Here is a 20,225-nt window from a genome sequence, read left to right as displayed (position 1 = left end):
GAATCCATACTTGTCTTTTGCTGTGCTGGGGCTGGAAATGGTAGCTTGGGGATTTAAAAACAGTTTCCAAATAGGAACGATACAAAGAAAAAAATTAATTTTAAATTTTAATGTAAATCTCCCAATACAAATACTTTAACAGATTGCTGCCTCTTATTTTCCTGCCTTTCTTTCATATCTGAAACGAATTCCTTTTCTTGTGAGACCTTGGGATCCCAATAAAGAGGCCTCTTTGCAATCATGTGTTCTGCATTCATGTAAAGATTCAGGGAATCTTTAGTGGCTTGGTAAGTGCCCTTCTGAACAGATTTTATAATTTTTCAAGCAGGGTTTTCTATTAGAGTCCATCTTTTTAAAATTTCAACTGCTATTTGTATAGCCAGTATTTCAAGGATACAGTTTCTTTAGTCAAAATCACAGTTGCTTGGAGAAGGGTTTCTGCCTCTTAAGTATTTTCCAAACAGCATGTGTGACCTGGAGAGTCCAAATTAGATGACTATGTTCAAATGACAACAATGATAGAGAGAACAGAAGGACCCTAGTGAGATTGCCTTTCCACCATCATTGGGCTAGAGGGTGTGCTAATCTGAGGGGAGGACTAAGATCCTAACACAGAGGACACTGGCCAGTTCTTTCATAAGTGGTGCTAAGAAGACACACTTATTTTGACCCAAATCTCTATAAAAAAGAATCCATTTTTACCAAGATATCATTAATCTTTGGGAAGCTTTGTGTTGAAGGGTGAAGAGCATTTTAAAGAGAAGGTTCTGAAAATTGGAGGCAGATACTTTATTTACTCTCTGTCACAAGTATCTGCCAAAGAAATAGTTCCATATCTATTTGATTATTGAGTTAGCTCTGAACTTTGCTGCTACAATGAATCTGCCATCTCATCATTGTGAAGATTTCCTCCAGTGATACATCCATTTCTACCCATTCTTTTGTTCAATAGTTTCAAATGTGTCTGACTCTTTATGACCCCATGTGGGGTTTTCTTGGCAAAGACACTGGAGTGGCTTGCCATTTCCTTCTCCAGCTCATTTTATAGATGAGGGAACTGAAGCAAACAGGGTGAAGTGACTGGGTCAGGGTCGCACAGCTAGTGAGTGTCTGAGGCTAGATTTGAACTCTGGAAGATGAGTCTTCCCAACTCTAGGTCTGGCACTCTATGCACTGTGCCACCTAGCTGCTTCCTACCCATGATGACTGACTCTCAATCATCTGCTCCTATAAATTTTCTCCAGGAGATCACCAACATGCTCAAGACCTTTGCATTGTTTCAACATCATGCAGATGCTGATGGAACACACAAGATATGCATAAGCTATTCCTGCTCTTACCACAGGACCTCCTCGTTTTGTCAGTCATATTTCTTTGATAACGTCTCTTACTCTACTTTTCTTGGATAACTCCTTGATTTTAATACAATTTGCTCACACCAACCATGTGTCTCCTCCTTATCCTCTGAGTGATCCATAGTTTCAATTCTATATATGTTGTTCTGGACAAAGTGCAAATGGACAACGAGATGGATCTAGAAATGAAGAGGAGGAGAGTGGACTAGATTGTCTTGGGGAAATTATGATATTCTTTTATTGAACTCAAGTTTCTCCCTAAAACAAAGGTCCATCTTTGTGACACCGATATTCTTCTAGTAAAGTGTGATCTAGCGTTAAATCACAGAGCACAACAATCTCCAAAAAATTTAACTAGAGCATTAATAGTTGAATTTGCTCTATCAGTAAGTTGCACATCTAATTTCCTGTCATAGCTTGGATAATAAGCATCCTTTATATGCTTGAGCTTTCTCATATGCAATCAGACTAAACTCTTTTGAATGATGATAGCACCATGCCAATGGGGAAAAAAATGGACCATAGTCACTGCCCTCAAGGAATATGTAATCTATATCAATGTTATTGTCAACATCTACAAATATCAGTTGATTTCCTTCTTACCAACCACTTTGCCACCTTGGATAAAATGACATCCTAAGGCCTTATTTCCTTTTTTTATTTTTAAATTTTATCTATTTACTTTTAAATTTATGGAATAAAACAAGACTGCCTGCCCAGAACACTATTTTAGAAGGGGCACCAGCAATGCTCCACTCCTCTCCCACCTCCAACTCCTATTTTGGACTTTTCTTCCTCCTCATTAGCTTTCTTTTGCCTTCCTCCCCCAGTGCCTTACCCTTTTAACTCCCCTTTTTGTGTTGTCTTCTCCCATTAAAAGGTAAGCTCTTTGAAGGCAGGGACTGTCTTACTTGTTTATATTTGTATCCTCAGCTCTTAGCACAGTGCCTGACACATGGTAAGTGCTAATAAAAGCTTTATCTATCTAGATATATATGTCCCTATGTACTTATGTGAGTATATCTATCCATCTACCCATATTCCTTCCTCCCTCCCTCCCTTCCTCTATCCCTTCTTCTCTACCTTCCTCCCTTCCTCTTTTCCTTGCTCCATTCCTTCATTTCTTCCTTCTTTCTTTCCTTTATCTATCTATACATTATGTATCTTTATCTATCTATCCATTTACCTATCTTCCATTATCTATCTATCTATCTATCTATCTATCTATCTATCTATCTATCTATCTATCTATCTATCTATCCTACCAGGTACAAGAGACTATGTCAGATAGTAGGAATACCAAAAATGTGTGTAATTATTCCTTAATGGAATTACAATCTAATTGTGGAAATCAGACAAATAGAAATTCAAATCAATGTGTTAACTAGCAGTGTCATTCGGTGGAAAGAACAATAATCTGAAGACAGATTTCCTTCACCAAAAAAAAAAAAACAACAATTTACAGTATCATCAAGTGTGAATTTGCATCTTCTCCTCACTGCTCTTATTTTACCCTTTGTGCCAACCACAGGTCTAATACCCATTTGCTATTCAATATGAATAGCCTTTCCAATACTTGAAGACATTTATCAAGTAGCCCCTAAAGCTTATCTTGTTCCTTCAGTTCAGGGGTCAGTAAAACTGGGTAAAACTATAAAAGCCATTTTTTAGCCATGAGCTTTCCAAAAACAGGTAGCAGGACAGATTTTACCTGGGAATTGTAGTTTGCTGACCCCTGCTTCAGTGGATTCTCATTGGGTATAAACTCAATATTATTCACCATCTTAGTTGCCCTCTGCTAACTACCCTACATCTAATCAATAACTTTCCTAAAATGTGGCACCCAAATGTCTGATCTGGGCAGAGTACATTAGAGCTATACATTCCTAGTACTATACTATATGTTTTGTTTTAACCACATTGCTGATCCATATGGAGCTTGCCTTCCATAAAATCCTCTAAATCTTTGTTCAAACTAATGTTTAGCCACGTCTTTCTCATATTGTACTTGTGAAACTATTGTTTGAACTCAAATGCAAAATAATCAAAGTCTTCCATTAGCTTTCTTGCCAGACTTCAGATCTATTTCCATAACTTGCCATCTTTTTTTGTCTCAGTGATCTGTTTCCCTGCCTCTGTTGGTCTTTTTATCCATATGCTTATCACCAGAGTTCCCCACTCTGGTTCATTGCATTCCTCACATAAGTATATGTTCTTAAAATGTATTACCATGCCTCCCTTTTTTAGCTATCCTGTTGTTTTTTATTAAGTTCTACTCTTCCAGAGTAATATTATAGTCATGAGTCTCATCCAATAAAATCTCAGTGATTCAGTCTTTGCTGACTGTGAAGTCAATTTTTCCTCCTGGTTTTAAGATTTCTACTTCACTTTGATTTGATATCCAGATTTTTTGTATATTTGTATATAGACACCTGAGCCCAATGATTCTGTTGCTTCCTTTTCAGTTAGTATATGCCATCCCATGTCAAGATTGATCATTCTTATATTTTAATCTATGCCCTATAAATCCAAATCCCATTCCTAGATACCATACTCTTTAATAGCTCTTTATTTCCCAAATATGTTTCTTTTTTCAAAGCATTTGCCTTCTGTTAGCATCAGGAGTAAAAATACCACCTGTGCCCCTAAGATTTCTTTTTATAGAATTTCTTTCTCAAGTTGCTTTATGAGAGTCATAATTGAGTGAAAAAAGTAGTCTCGGGTGTTAACCTGTGCTTCCTTTCTGATAAGTTTTGAGTAACTCCAAGTGCCATCTGACTTTAAACTCTCTTTCTTCCATGTCAACAGTTTCCATCCCAGATAGTGATTTTCCTTCATGGTCTTCACCTTAGGCTTAAGCCTCATCTGAAGCAGATGGGTAGAATATTGGACTGGAAGCAAGGAAAACCTGAGTTCAAATCCTGCCTCAAATCCTCAATTAGATCTGTAATCCTGGGCAAATCACTTAACCTCTTTCAGTCTCAATTTCTTCCTTCTTAAAATGAAGCTAATAATGGCAACTACCTCACAGGGTCTTTGTGAGAATCAAATGATATAACATATGTAAAGTGCTATTTAAATACCTGCTATTATTACTATCTTAAGTATGGTCTAGGATGGTCAAAATGGTACCTTCCCTCCATTTCCTATTCTGGGATCTAGGAATGATTCTTACCTGAAACCTCTAAAATGAATAATGTTCCCCTAACAATGAACCCCTAAACAATATCTTTGCCCCTAAAATAATCTCAACTCCAAAGTTATGTGTGAGTTGAGGGCTGCTTCTTTATCCCATTCTTATCTTGCTTTTCAATAAGACTCCTTTTGGACAAGAAATTCCTGCCTCATTCCAGGTTGGTGTTATGTCCCAAGGTGTTAATGGAAAGTTCCCAGACAGCAGATGTTAGGGACCCCTCAAATAGTTGTGTTCTTGTCACTTAAGCCCTCTCCTCCAGGAGCTCCTTATAATCTCCCTCCTTTACTTCAGCACTCTGTTTTTTCCATAGTGAGATGACAGGGAGGTCAGAATCTTTCTATTTAGATACTTGCATGATTCAGAGTCTGAGGAGACATTCTCAACACATACCGCTAAAACAGGTATCATTGTGCAGGATTGGGGTTGAGGGGAACGGAACACTCAGAAAAAGAACATATCCCAAAACCTCCACCCACCATGTACTCTTGCTGTGCAACACCAAGTCCCTATGCAGTTCTTGGTGTTTCTCTTCCCACTTTACACACCCAGACTCTCTCATGTAATTACTGGGGAATCCAACTTTCTAGGCTTTCCCATTCTCTTTCTCACATGTACAGATTAACGTTTCCTTTAATGATTTGTCCTCTTTCATACCAACTTAGGAACTACTCCATGTCACCTTTTTTTTCCTCAGTCCATGGACCACCTAAATCACTGACTATACCACAGTAGTCTCAGGCACACAGCTGTTCTCTTGAGAGCATTCTCAGACTTCCAGAAGGGTTTTCTAAATTTATCTAATTAATACAATAAAATGAGAAGAAGGAGCAGAAGGAGGAGGAGGAGCAGGAGGAAAAGGAGAAGAAGAAACAATAATAATAATAATGATGATGATGATGCCTCATTTCTGGAGCCTTGCCTGGACCTGAGTTGTCTTTCAAAGAAAACAGATAGCTCCCAAGGTTCACAATAGTGGTCAATCCCTAAATCCCAGTAGGGGAGATTCATCCTAAATCTTTAAATTTCTCCCTGCATACAGTCATATGAGGCTAGCAGTTCATTTAGCAGTGGTTCATAGTGCAGATGGAGCTACTAGGGTTTGCCACCCCATCTTCCCTGTCCTGGGTGCTGATATCATCCACTGTGCCATCCAAGATCTCATGTCCTGAGGCAGCACAGCATAGAGTGTACTCAGCTGAGGGTTGGGAAGGTTGTGCCACTTGTTATCTGATTGTCCATGAGCAAGTCCCTTCAGTGCTCTGAGACACAGTTTCTTCATCTATAAAGTAGTATTTACTTCATGTTTTTTATGAGACTTAAACAGGAGATAATGTGTTACAAAGTGTTAGCAAACTTTAAATCACTACTCAATGCCATTGTCATCACCATTATCACTGTAGCAGGTCATTGTAGAAAAAGCAGTATTCTAATGATTCAGATCATTACTAGGATGTACCCAGAGGGCTTGGGGAACTCTGCCAAAAAACCCAACAGGAGAGGTCAGAAGGAGAGGAGGAAAAACATATAGTAACCACCCTCAGTCCAAATTCTAACCCTGTACATCTATCACATGGAGCAAACATTACTAATTCTCAGAAGTCTCTCTCTCTCTCTCTCTCTCTCTCTCTCTCTCTCTCTCTCTCTCTTAGAAGCTAAATAAAATAGTCTGGCCTTATAAGTATTTGTCCAGCCTAGTGGTCAAAGGTCATATAGGCATGAGTATTCTCATAATTCACATTCTTGGGAAGACAGTCAATTTTGTTCAAAGAACTCTACACCTTTTGCAAATAAGGTACTGCATAATCTTATATAACATCTTTATTGCAAAATACATTCATATAATTTAGTTAAGTGTTTAATCCTCATACTATCCCAGTGAAGTAGAGAGACAGGGCAGTAACATTATGTGCATTTCACTCATGGGAAAAAATAAAGCAAAGAAGAAGGTTCAAGTGTTTGCCCCAAATCAAATAACAACAGAGAGTTTAAGTTAAAAAACAACAACAGTTTTTCTATCTCTTGTATTAGTGCTTATGTAGTAAACCATACCATTTCTTTTCTTTACTCTCACTGAATTCCTGGGAGATAGGCAAATACCTGTAATTAAGTGTTAAGTTATGCAGGGTAGGTTGTACTCATGTATAGTGAAATAAATCTAAGACCAGTCGTATTAAGGAGAACTAGTTTACAGTCCTGGATCTCCTACAACTATCTCTATTCTAGTGAATTAGTCCCTTAAACATGAGTCTCAGTTTCCTTTTCTGTAAAATGAGCAGGTTAGGCTATTTTCTAAGAAACCCTCCAACTAGAATTTCTTGTCCCCCTACAAAAATATCAGAAGAGTCCCCTTTCTTCTTTGTTAAATACAAAATAAATAAATCTCCAATATCTTCCTACTCTGTGATACAGGCATGATATTTTTGCTCATAAAAAGGAGGTAATTGATGCATTGTCTCCATTTCCTAATTTGAGCCTGCTTTCCACTGCCATTTGTATTCCCTCATATGCAGCTCTGGATGACTAAAAATTAGTTTTCAACAGGATGAATGATTGATCTTTAACTAATGGATTGAGCTGAATTATAATGGACAGAAATTGTTTTATGGAGTTTTAAAGGTCTTGGATAACATTTTGTTGCATTGACCACAACTTCTATTGGAAAGAGAGGACCACTCTAATGTCCAGATGTTTAACCACTACAACTAGCATAAACTTTTTGCTTTTTCCACTAATTTTCAGAGAGCCACTATATTATTATTCACTATATTGCCCTTGAAGTCAGTCAGTCTATAAACATTTATTAAATGCCTGATGGGTGTCTGGCATTTTGCCAAGCATTATAGATACAAAGATATCTTCTCTCTGACACTTACTAGTTGGGGGACCATGGGCAAGTCACCCAAGCCTCATCTGGAACACAAGGGTTAATATTATTTGCAGTATCCACCTTCACAGACTTATTGTAAGGCTAAAAATGGGATACTATATTTAAAATCCTATAAGCTCCTAATTGCTCTTACATTATACTATTTATAAAGCACTTTATAATGAAGAATTTTTTAAATTAAATCATCAATCTGATTCTTACATCAGTACTGTGATATAGATAGTGTGGATATTTCAGTTTTATAGATGAGTAAATTGAGTTTCAAGAAAATTAAGGGGAAGAATGACTAAGCTAGTGTTTCCCTGAAGATGGGGAAAATGTCTTGTCTTCTGAGTTCTCTAAACTGTTTCCAAATACTTCCATATTATGAAAGATAGCTTTATTTGTAATCATGGACTTGATTAATTGACTCAAGAAAGACCTGGGAAGAGCCAATTTGGAAATCAAGGTGCCAATTTATTCTCCAAAATCACTTAACAGTCAAGACTCTAAAGTCCCCCAACAGTCAAGAGGTAGAATCAGAAGGTAAGGACCAGGAAAAAGAAGTATGCCAAGTGGATTTTTAGAGTCAGGATCAGTATGGATTGGGATTCCAGGGAGTCACATATTTCATAATCCAGTGCATTTCAAAGAGGATTTATTGAGTTCTTTCTATCTGCCTAGGACTGTGCAGTGTTCAATAGATATAACTAGAATCAAGGGCAAAGAAGACAAAAACCCAGTTTTGAAGAGCATTATTGGCATGATGATGTGGATAAGTACATTTTAACGAGTTTGATTGTTACTTTAAGGAGAAATGCTGAGAACAGAAGTCTGACAGGTGGCATAAGCTGGCTTCAGAGCCTGACAGAGGGAGAGAAGAGGAAGAGAACCAGATGTTGAAGACACCAGCCAAGTGTATTGTTAGTAGGAATTAAGAGAAATGATGATAACAAAAATGGCAGACCCTGGGAAGTCATAAAGAGAATTCAGGAAAAGGGATAAAAGAGAAGTCACACTGAGGCAGAATATTTAGATGCTCATCTCCAGCCAAACCTGAGCCCTGAGGCAACTGGATGTTTCAGAAAGTGTTGAAAAAGCAAGGGGTGAGAAAAGTAAGGACAAGGAAAGTAGGTTGGCATGTTTTGTGCCCAGGTCAGATGATTAGTCTCCAGGGTATTTCAGTGCCGTTAATACCCACCCTTTACTGTTTATTATTTATTCTCTCTGTCTCAGTTTCACCATTTATAAAATGAGGTTAATAATACCTGCTCTAGGTGGCGGCTGGTGGCACAGTGAATAGAGTGCTGGCCCTGGAGTCAGGAGGACCTGGGTTCAGATCCGGCCTCAGACACTTAACACACACACACACACACACACACACACACACACACATACATCTACCCATGTGACCGTGGGCAAGTTACTTAACCCCAATTGCCTTCCAAAAATCAAAATAATAATAATAATACCTGCTCTACCTCCTTCACAGAGTCATAGGATTCTGGAGGACTTTTAGATGGCTCCTGGTCCAATCCTCTTATTTTGAAGAAAAGGGCACTCATGTACAGATAGATGAAATCCCTTACCTAAGGTCACACGAATAGTTGGTAATTGGACTGAAATATAGTTCTGAAGGAATCTAAAAATATTTGAAAAACTATGAATTTATCACAAATAAAAAGGTTCAGTGGAAGCATGATGTCATGGGTAATGAGATGGCCTTAGTCAGAAAGAGCTAGAATCAAATCTCATCTCTGACACAGTGATCCTGAGATAGTCACTTAACCTTAAAGTACCCACAGCAAATTTTAAGTTTCAGAATAATTGCTAACCTGATTTGGTAGATTCAGTCTCCACACTGGAAAACTTACTACATCATTGAAATCACAGGTCTGGACAAAAAGTTTTCTGACTAAAAGGAGGAAAAGAATCACCAAGTTACACACTTAGCCCAGGTAATTCCATCATAGGGAATTTCGAGTGAGTAATGAAAGACCATGAAAAAGAATCAAATTTTTGTGGGACTGAAAGGAAGCTATCCCTGGTTCCCAACAGGTATGTCAGTACACAAAATTGATGTGAGAATGAGTTTGGTCTTTTCTCATCATGGTATATATTTCTCATTTCTGCTTTTCTTCAATCTCCTGTTTCTAGGTAGTGTAATGTAAAAGCACATGAAATTTAAAAACAGGAAGATCTGAGTTCAAATCCTACCTCAGGCACTTAGTAGTTGTGTGACCCTGGGCAAGTCATTTAAGTTCTCTCAGCTTCAATTTTCTCATCTATAAAATGGGCATAAAAATAGCCATTACCTCACTAGGCTGTTGGGAGGATAAAATGAAATATTTAAAGTGTTTTGTTAGCCTTAAAGAGCTATATAAATGTTATTGTTATTATCATTATTTCTCTAGGGATTCTCCTCCCTCAAGACTTTTCTCTTTCAACTCTTATTCCTCTTCTCTTTCTAGAGTTTCTCTTCTCAATCTCCATGGAAGCAATTCATCTGCCCATAACCACAACATTTTCATCAATGGAAAAGGAGGAGACCTCTTCACACCCACACTCACCCCCCTCATCCCACAGCTTTCTAGTCAAAGAGCACATTTATAAATGAATAATTGTACCATGAAATGGAAAGTGTTAGGAAGTACTATGGTGGAGTAAGAAGATGAGGATATATTTAATATATTTTGTGGAGGAAAAGTTAGGACCCTGTGAGACACTGTAAACATCAATCATAGAAGAATCTTAATTACTTGGATATTGATCAAACTGGAGCAGTGCAGAAATGAAGGAGGGGCTGATTTTCTCAAAGTCATACAAGATTGCTCTTTTCATTTGTTGAACAGGGTACGTGGTCAGAGGCTGCCGAAGAGCTAACTCTAGGAACAGAGCCAAGTCTGGTCAATTAGGTTGAGCTGGGGAGTATTTAAGATCTAGTGACACTATGTATCATTAAAAGTGAAACCCTCAGTGAGGGTATGGATAAGAGGCATATCACAAATGTTTTTTGACATTAGAAAAATTGACTTAAAAGAATGAAAAACGTCCTGAAAGATCTTGATTGGAATTCTTATATAGATCCTGCAGCCCTGGAACAGTCAGCATTTTGAAAAAATAAAAAAGGAAAGAAGTTCAAAGGAACCCACGCTGCCTGTCAAACTCTGGAATAGAAAGTCGAGAAGACTTGCTAGATGAACAGGAATCTGATGTATGGAACAAGGATGACCAACAGACCAATGGTGTCTCCCAAATCAAAGGCTTTATGTGAGCATGGGTGATGGGTTAAATTTGGCATTATACATTCATTTGCAGTGTGTAGTGATGTTCTCTGGGAAACTAGATGGCATAGCGGATATAGAGTGCCAGACCTAGAGTCAGGAAGACTCACCTTCCTGAATTCAAATCCAGCCTCAGACTCTTACCAGCTGTGTGACCCTGGGAATGTCACTTCACCCTGTTTGCCTCAGTTTCCTCATCTGTAAAAATGAGCTGGGGAGGGAAATGGCAAACCACTTCAGTATCTTTGCCAAGAAAACTCCAAATGGGGTTACAAAGAGTCAGACATGACTGAAGAACAACAGTGATGTTCTACCCATCTTTGTCCCTGCCCCTTTTTTGCAAAAATCAATTTAAAAGCCCATAGTGTGACTATAATAATTATTGTCTTTATGTCAAAGTAATGATGCTGGTACTGGGAACCATAGAGCTCATTGCCCAGATTTTCTGTCCACTTGCTGTGTGATCTTTAGCAAGTAAAATAACTCTCCAGTTGCTTTGACTTTAAAATGAAAATATCATTTCTGCAAATCACTTATAAATGTACAAATTAAGCCACATAATATAAATATAATTTGGGTTAATTTACTCTGCTGATTGCACTTTTCTAAAATAAAAAAAATCTACCAAGCTTCTGAACCAATGCTTCATCTAAAAAAAAATGCAACTCACTGTTGATCCATAGCAATGGAACCTGCAGGGAGGATGGATAATGGGAATCCATAGATAAATATTATTCCCACTTTTAGTTTCATCTTCTCCTCAAGCCAGACTAGGTCTGAAAGAAGAGAATAAGTTGAGGAATCTTATTAAAAGCAAAATCTATTGACTTCTCCATTGTCCTTCAATACTTTTCTCTTTTTTGCCTCACTCAGAGTAATAATTTGAAAAGACCTTACCTTAAAAATGCCAAGGTTTCCTGCTGCATACTGTGCCATCTCCAGCCCTGATCAATATCTTGCCATTGGACCCAGATGGCTCTGAAGGAGAAAGTGAGGCTGGTGATACACAGCCCTTCCTCACTTAAATCAAAATTCAATTGCAATTCATGTCATCATCTCCTTGATGTCATGGTCCTCTTTGAGAATGAATAACAAACAACAACACAGCCATAACTTTTTCATCCTGACAACACGTTCTAACAAAGATCCTCTATTCCAGTCAGGTAAGTTTATTTTCTCATAGAATATAGGATCCCAAACTAGCAGAATGCAGAGGTCATCTAGTCCACCTTCTTCATTTTACTATTAAAGAAACTGAGGCCCTGAGACATTACGTGTCTTGGCCATGGTCAGACAAGTAAAAAGTAGCAGAGCTGGAAATTAACTCAGGATGGGATTTGAACATTCCCTGAAATTTCAGTTTAAAAATCCCATCAAGGCAGGTTACTTAATCTGACATGACCTGTTCTTGATAAAGTTTTGATAGTTCTTTATTCTCCCTGTTTCCTTTTTTAGATGTTCACTAACCATCCCTTTAATAACAAGAATAGTTCCAGGCTAGTTTGCCTAATGTTTAAAAACTCCATTAATTATCTTTCCATTAAAAATGGCTACATTTGCCTTTCTCCAATCCTGCGCATTAACTCTCTCATTTTCCAGGAGGCTTTAGGGGCACAAGCAATGGCTCATCCATCTCGTCTCCCACTTCTTTTGGGACCTTAGAATGTATTAACTTGAACTCACCAAAAGACAGTTAGGTGCTGTCTTATTCTCTTCATTGCTAGTCATCCTGACTTTTGTCCTGCCACTGAACTTCAACAACTCTGTAAGAGAGAGTGATGCTGACTTTGTGTAACTCTGCTTCACTTAAATCTAATCCCATCACCCTATGAAGTCATTAGTCATCTTTGAAATGAAGGACGAACAATGTTCTCTTTCTACTAACTTGGGAGAACAGTTCCCCAGGAGCCATTCCTGTTCTGTTCTTTCTACTTAAAAGATACCTTGTTGGGACAGTGGGGGGGGGGGGCAGGGGAGTGGGAGTGGCAATTGAAGGGGGAGAGAAGCAAAGGAAAAACTGAACAGCTCTGCATCATTGGTGAACATCCCAGCCGTCCAGAGCAGTGATGATCCTACTTTTTTCTCTGATCCTCCTCTTTTCCCCAGTGTAGTTCAATGTCTCATTCAGTTGACTTTAGTTTCTTTGCCAGCCTCAGCTCATCTTGAACTGCTGGAACTATTTTTCTAGGGCCATACCACATTATCCACTGCTTGTCCTTGCTCCCATTTTTGCCAAATGTCTTTTTAATATTTAAGGTTAAGTTGGTATGATAGATTTATTTCTTCTCAGCAACACAATGGAATCCCACTGTGGGATTCCCAAGGAAATACCAAAAGATTCGTGATGGAAAATGCTAACCACATCCAGAGAAAGATCTAGGGAGTCTGAATGCAGATCAAAGCATACTATTTTCACTTTTTTTCTTTCTTTCTTGTGTTTTATTCCTTTTGTTCGGATTCTTCTTTTACAACATGACTAATGTGGAAATATGTTTAACACGATTGCACATGTATAGAATATATCAGATTGCTCTCTATCTTGGGGAGGAGGGAGGAGGAAGAAGGAGGGAGAAAAGTTTGGAACTCAAAATCTTACAAAAATGAATGTTGAAAACTATCCTTACATGTAATTTGGGGGAGGGTGAATAAAATACTATTAAGAAAAAAAGTTTAAGTTGGTTTACAAGTTCATGATGAGACTGAAGACCATAGAGGTTAAGTGATTTGTTATAATTAATAAGTGGTAACTGTCAGAATCAGAACTTAAACTCATATCTTTGGATTTCAATTTTGATGCAACTGGGATTTTACTGACCAAATAAGCCACAAGATTCTTGCCAGTATAAGAATATTTCCAAATGAGGGCTCTTCAGGTGGACTTATGGGCATTGTGGGGTTAGGAAAGCGTCAGATAATATAAGACACCCCGCCCCAAATATTTGTTCTATCTCCTTTAGTTAACCTGCACATTCTGCCATTTTTCAAATGAATAAAAGAAGAAGCAACAGTGATTTACACTGAATCTCTAGAGACTCTTTGAAGAGTGCTTTCATCTTGAAGATTTACTTGGCTTCCTTGGAAAAGGTATTTTCATCCTATTTCATAGTAGTGTCAAATTCAAATAGAAATGGAGGCCAGTAAAACATATATAAGGTTCCCTGGGGCCACATATTGACTTGGAAAACCACATAGTAACATTATCTATTGTTTATTGTGTTTTTGTTTATTCTGTAAAATATTTTCCAATTACATTTTAATCCAGTTGAGGCCACTTTTGGGAATGTTGTGGGCTACGTGTGACTGAGGGCCATGTTTGACATCTCTCTTGTATGATATATATTGCTACATAAAGGGAGTTCTAGGTTCATAAGCAATCTAGTCCCTAATAAAGTTTTTTTCCTCTGAGTCTCCCTTAAGTGATTTTATATCTATTTTCTCTGTTCTCTTATCTATATAAAGGGTCTTCTCATCCAGAGCCATCACCCAAACCATTCGGTGTTCTCTGTTCTGAAGACTCCAGGCAGCACGAAGTACCCATTTGAGCCCATAAGACTTCCTTGGTTATATGCAACACAGGGCAGTACAAATATGAACCTGAACAGAAGATCAACTGGGAAAGCCAGTCTTCCAGAGCCACATGACTCTGTGACAAAGATATATCACCTAGTTAGCTTGCTTCAATTCAATTCAGCAAGCAATTATCAAGAGTTTGCTATGTGCCAGGTGGTCTACTAGGTGCTGGGGATATAAAAACAAAAAATAAAACCTCCCTTGTCCCCAGATAATTTAAATTGTCTTCAGGGGTAGGAATGGTGGTGGAGATATCATATTTACTTAGACAAGTAAAGACAAACGATACACAAAGTGCTGCAAATTGATTTCAAGAGCTTGTTGTTATCCAGTCATTGTCGTGTCTGACTCTTTGTGACCCCATGGGCCACAGTACACTCGGTCTTTCTATCCTCTACTATCTCCCAAAGTTTGTCCAAGATCATATTCATTGCTTCCATGACACTGTCCAGCTTTCTCACTCTCTGCCATCCCTTTCTCTTTTTGCCTTCAATCTCCCAGAATCAGAGTCTTTTCCAATGAATTCTATCTTCTCATGATGTGGCCAAAGTATTTAAGCTTCAGCTTCAGTATTTGAATAGCCTGAATTAATTTTTTAAGTATTGACTGATTTGACCTTCTTGCTGTCCGAGGGATTCTCAAAAGTCTTCTCCAGCACCACAATTCAAAAGCATCGATTCTGGGCACTCGACCAAGAGGCCAGCGGCCTCTGATCTGTGCTTTGAAGGAAGTTCTCAGAAGCTCTCTCTCCCTTCAAGACAACCAACCCTACAACCAGAGCACAATGAGCAGCCTATAACCAACCTCAACCCAGAGATGTTTCCTTTGCAATCGTTTTTATCTCCCGCCTGCAGATGGCTTCGGAATGAGAGATAGGTAGAAATCCTCATCAGGGCTCTTAACGGCGGCAGGTCTGTCTGACATTGAAGCGCTACTGCCTGGTTTCCTAGATTGTAGGAACAAAAGAGGATTATAAGAAGCATGAGGATGGCTCAGTGCAGTGCAGCCGCACTATTAGAGAAGCAATTCCCAAACTGCATCCATTGGCAGGGAATTAGGAACATTCTATCCTTGTGCATGAGGGATAGAACCCTTGCTTTGTGGCTCCTTTGTACATCTTCCTTAGAGTCGGGTAGCTCAGTGTCATATTTGCAGTTTAAATTAGGTCCTCATTGACTTTTTAAATACATTTGTCTTCAGTCAAAACTGCTAACGCACCAACTTACCCAAGGACTAATAAATCTTTTTTTCCAATAAGCTGCTGCCTCATAAAAAATGCAGAATTTTTTGACATAAATTTTCAAAACAATTGTAACTTGTTACTTCAATACAAGGCATGAACTACTGCAGTCTGTCCACAGTGACAAGGAAAACACTGGGCAAGAACCCAACAACACATTCTTTGACAGCAGCATGAAATATTTTACAACAGTTTCCAGGAAGTTTTCACTGGCTGCCCCAATTAAAATTAAATCTTCTTGAGGGCATCTGTTGTAGGAATCCTTAACCCATACATTCTCTTGGTGCCCACTGAACAGCACAATGCAATCCCCTGCAAATTTAGAGCAGACCTAAGCCCATGATGCTCCAGAATGTCTTTCCTTTGAATCCAATAACCCTCATCTCTCAAAGACATTTGCTACCAGGGGCCTGGGGCCTCCTGCTGTAGTTGTTACCCTAGAAACAGGAACTACTTTAATCTAGGGGAAATTCATGCAGATGGAAATATCAAATCAGTGGCCCTCTTTTGTACCATGGGGAGTCGACTGACCACTTCCATCAGTCCCAGACAGAAGAGAACAGCAATAGTCATTGATTGACATTCTATTCCAGGATACAACCTCACCCCCAACCTCTGGCCCCCACACCCTCTATCATTTTATAACATTAACTTTCAGAGATAGGAGGGAAGGGATACCCTACAGAAGGGATGGCCTGCAGACTATGGCCCTGCACGCCTATTGCATCTCCACTGGCAAGGGAACAGACATCCTTCTAGGCCCTTTATCTTGCACTCCATGCTGATGGACCTGGTCATAGACCAGATAGTCTATCCCCAGCCATCGCTGTCAGCCAAACCTGAGTTAAATATCTTGAATATGACCAGGACTGCCAGAATGAGATTATTTACAGGTGTACCCTGGGGTGGAAAGGTTGGCATTCTGGTGAAGTCCTCCCTCTGGCTGCTTCAATTTGATACCGTGGTCCTGGCTCAGCTAAAGTTATCATTGTTGGACTTTCTAAGGTGCCTAACCACTGTGTCTCCTGTTCTACCAGGCCATTTTCATACCATGCTCCTGCCTTTTGGCTTCCATCTTAGTGCCAACTTAGTGCCTTGAACTATGGATTGATGAGTTTTCTCCATAAATAGTTGAACTTAGACCCACCCCACTATAACCCAACATCTGCATGACATACTGCTCTTAATGATACCTTTCCTCCCCCCTCCCCAACTCTGCTCTCACACACTCTTTCCACCTCAGGTTCTAAGAACAGTTAGCAAATCAACACTACTATTCCTGGAAAGGATATGTCAGTCAACTGTCTTATGTCTACACTATATAAAATTCTAGTGATTTTCATTACCAAAATACCTTTCCCTGGCCACCATTCCCCTATTATAATATAAGCTCCTTCCAAGCAAGGGCTATCTTGCTTTTTGGATTTGTATCCCAAGTGATTAAAGGAATAGGGCCTGGCAAGCAGTTAGTGTTTAATAAATGCTTTTGGATTCATTCATTCATATTGACTGCCAATAATATCTTTTATGTTTGTACCTAGTAGATTATTTTACTTGACCATCAATCTATTTGTCTTTCTAAGGGTCCTGGTCCAAGTTTGGTCTGCCTTGATTTCCTGTTCCATCATCCTTTTTATTTTAACCCTTATTAATCATAAGGGTTAAAACGTGCAGCTATAATCATAGAATGAATGACCCACCTAGGTGACAGAGCAGAAGGCAATGTTGGCCACTCATTGGTCTTCCTTATCAGGTCAACTTGCAGAAAATAAGATCTTTGTCCGTGCTGTCAACAATATATAAAACAATCAGAATCTGAAGTTCCTAGAATCAAAAGGAAACTTGGAGGTCATTAAGACCAGGGATTCTCAAACACTTTTCAAAGTCCTCTAACACTCTTAAAATTATTGAGAGTCCCCAAAAGCTTTCATTTATGTGGATTTTAGATAGACAGAAATTAAAAGGTTATTAGAAATTAAAACTGATACATTTTAAAAATATTTACTTATTAATTTAAAGATAGCAATAATAGATCTATTAAATGTTAACATAAATAACACATTTTGTGAAATATTTTCCGAAATAAAAATGAGTGAGAAGAGTAGCATTGTTTTACATATTTTCACAAATCTCTTTAATGCCTGGCTTAACAGAAGACACCTGTATTCTCCTTTCTGCTTTTATATTCAGTCTGATGTGATTTGTTGTTTTGATGTGACATATATGAAGAAAATCTGGTCTCACAGATATATGGTTGGAAAAGGGAGAAGTATTTTAATATATAAATAATATTTTAATATTATTATGGAAATAGCTTTGGCCTTGCAGATCACCTCTAGTGGACCCTCATGGGGCTATGGACTCTGAAAACTAGTGATCTAGACTAACTCCCTCATTTTACAAAGGAGGAAACTGAGGTCAAGAGCTTTTAAGTGGCTTGCCAAGATCATGCAGGTTGTAAGCAGCAGAAGCAAGATTTGAATGTACATTGTCCATAAATCTTACTCTAGAGGGACATTCCCTATTCTCTAACATACCAGGAAGAACGAAGTGTTTCTTGATGGAAGAGACGAACATCAAGGGAGACAGCTTTAAAAAGACCCAAAGAAGCAGAGTGAAGCCTAACCTTAGGACAGGAGGTTAATGTAGTACAGAAGGAAGAGAACACGTGGATTGATTTCAGAGGACTTGGATTCATGTCCACTTGGAACCTGTTTGACAGTCAATTCACTTAATTCCTCTGACCTCAGTTTCTCTATCTGTAAAATGAAAGCATCGAACTCAATAAGGCTCAAAATCCCTTCTAGCTTTCTACATTGAAGAATGGGAAAAAAAAATTGATACAGAGAAAGAAAAGAAGGTTCACTGAGCCTTTGAAATTATATGTTTGAATCTCTTCCCATAGAAAATGGAGCTGGACGTTTAGAAGAACCAACAGCTTTACAACTCTACAGAATAATGATAAGGATGTCAAAAGTGCTACCAGGCATGAGGACATCTTATAATGGTCACAGGAAGAAAAGCTGAATCAGAGTGGTTAGTGACTCCCACTAAGGGGTACCAAGACCTAAGATTAACAATTGGGAACCCCAATGTTTTGCTGGAGCATGTATCTAGGATAGAACCTCTTGATACTTGTCAAACCTGATGATTAATATCTCCTTCTGGTGATTTATATGTATGTGTGTGGTGGGGTGGGGGATGATATCTCTAGAAAGAAGCAGTTCTAGGGACTAGGATGTTCTTGGCAGGAAGAATGGAGATGTGAGGAATGGAGGTAGTGTTTTCATCACTACTATAAATTGAAAATAGGGCTTTTGAAGGGGAAGGAGGTTATGGAAAGCAAGTGGCTGGTTAAGGAGACAATATTGAAAAACCACACTTGTATTTCTAGGCCAAGGTTTAAGATAGATGAGTTTTAGGTTCTTGGCCAGGGATGAAGTACAAGGAAGGAAATTAACATCATATGCCAGGAACTGTGCTAAGTGCATTACAAATATTATTTCATTTGATCCTCACAACAACTCTGAGAGGTAGGGGCTATCATTATCCCCATTTTACAGATGAGGAAAACAAGTTAAATGACTTGCCCAGGGTCACATAGCTAATAAGTATTAGAGGCTAGATTTGAACTCAAATCTTCCTGATTCCAGACTCAGTGTTCTATTGACTATGCCACCTACTTATAAACAAGTACAAATAAGAACATATTTGTCTAAAGTCTTAAAGAAAGAATTCAGTTTTTTAAAAATGGAAATGGGATAAAATCATTCATATATATCTATTGTATATCAGATGAGGCCCCAGGAATTTCCAATAGACATTTTTGGGAGGTAAAAGGGAACATTCTTGGACCTATCATTTGCATAGGTACCTCCCAGCATGGAACCTTCTTCCACAAACATAAATTGGCAAATTCTCTGTAATTTATCATTTTCGAGGTAGCTAGGTAACATAGCAGATAGAGTTGTGGGTTTGAAGACAGGAAGACCTGAGTTTAAATACATACTAACTCTGTTCCCCTGAGCATGTTAATTAACTCCTTTCTGCCTCAGTTTCCTCATCTGTAATATGGGGATATGAATAGCATCTACCTCGCAGGTATTTCATGAAGATCAAATGCAATGTTTGTAAAGCACTTAGCATAGTACCTTGCATATAGGATGCTTTATAAATGTTTCTTCCCTTCTGTCTCCTTAATAGAATTTCCTAGAATGCTGAGCAGTCACTTGACTTCCCCATGGTCACCTGACTAATATATGTTAGATCAGGGTGTAAACCCCAGTCTTCCTAACTCTAAGGTTGGTTCTGTATCTATCCACCATACCACATTGTCTCACAAGAGACAGTATACATAGGAAAGATGAACTTGTATTCAAAGTCTACAAGAGGTCTAAACATAAATATGAGTGTGGGTAATATAATGAACTAGTCATATTGATAGAAGGAGGTATCACAGAGACTTTGTAGGATGCAATTCCTGACAAGAGTACGTCAAGGCTGAGTATGCCATATGTGAAACAACAGATTGGCCAAAAAGGAGTTGAGAGAATGGATAAAGAACACAGAGGAAAATATACCTCTGTTTAGAAATCCTCCAACCAGAAGGGAGAACAAGTTGAAGAGAAATGGGGGAATATCAGTGAATGGGAAAATAGGGATGATATCACAGTGAGAACATACTCCTGAAGCCCATGTGCCACTCTACTCTGGC

Source organism: Petaurus breviceps, unplaced genomic scaffold (genome assembly GCF_028583685.1).
Source record: "Petaurus breviceps papuanus isolate PSGF00001 unplaced genomic scaffold, PetGlider_PUasm1.0 90702, whole genome shotgun sequence".
Lineage (NCBI taxonomy): Eukaryota > Metazoa > Chordata > Mammalia > Diprotodontia > Petauridae > Petaurus > Petaurus breviceps.
This window is presented reverse-complemented; position numbering follows the sequence as displayed.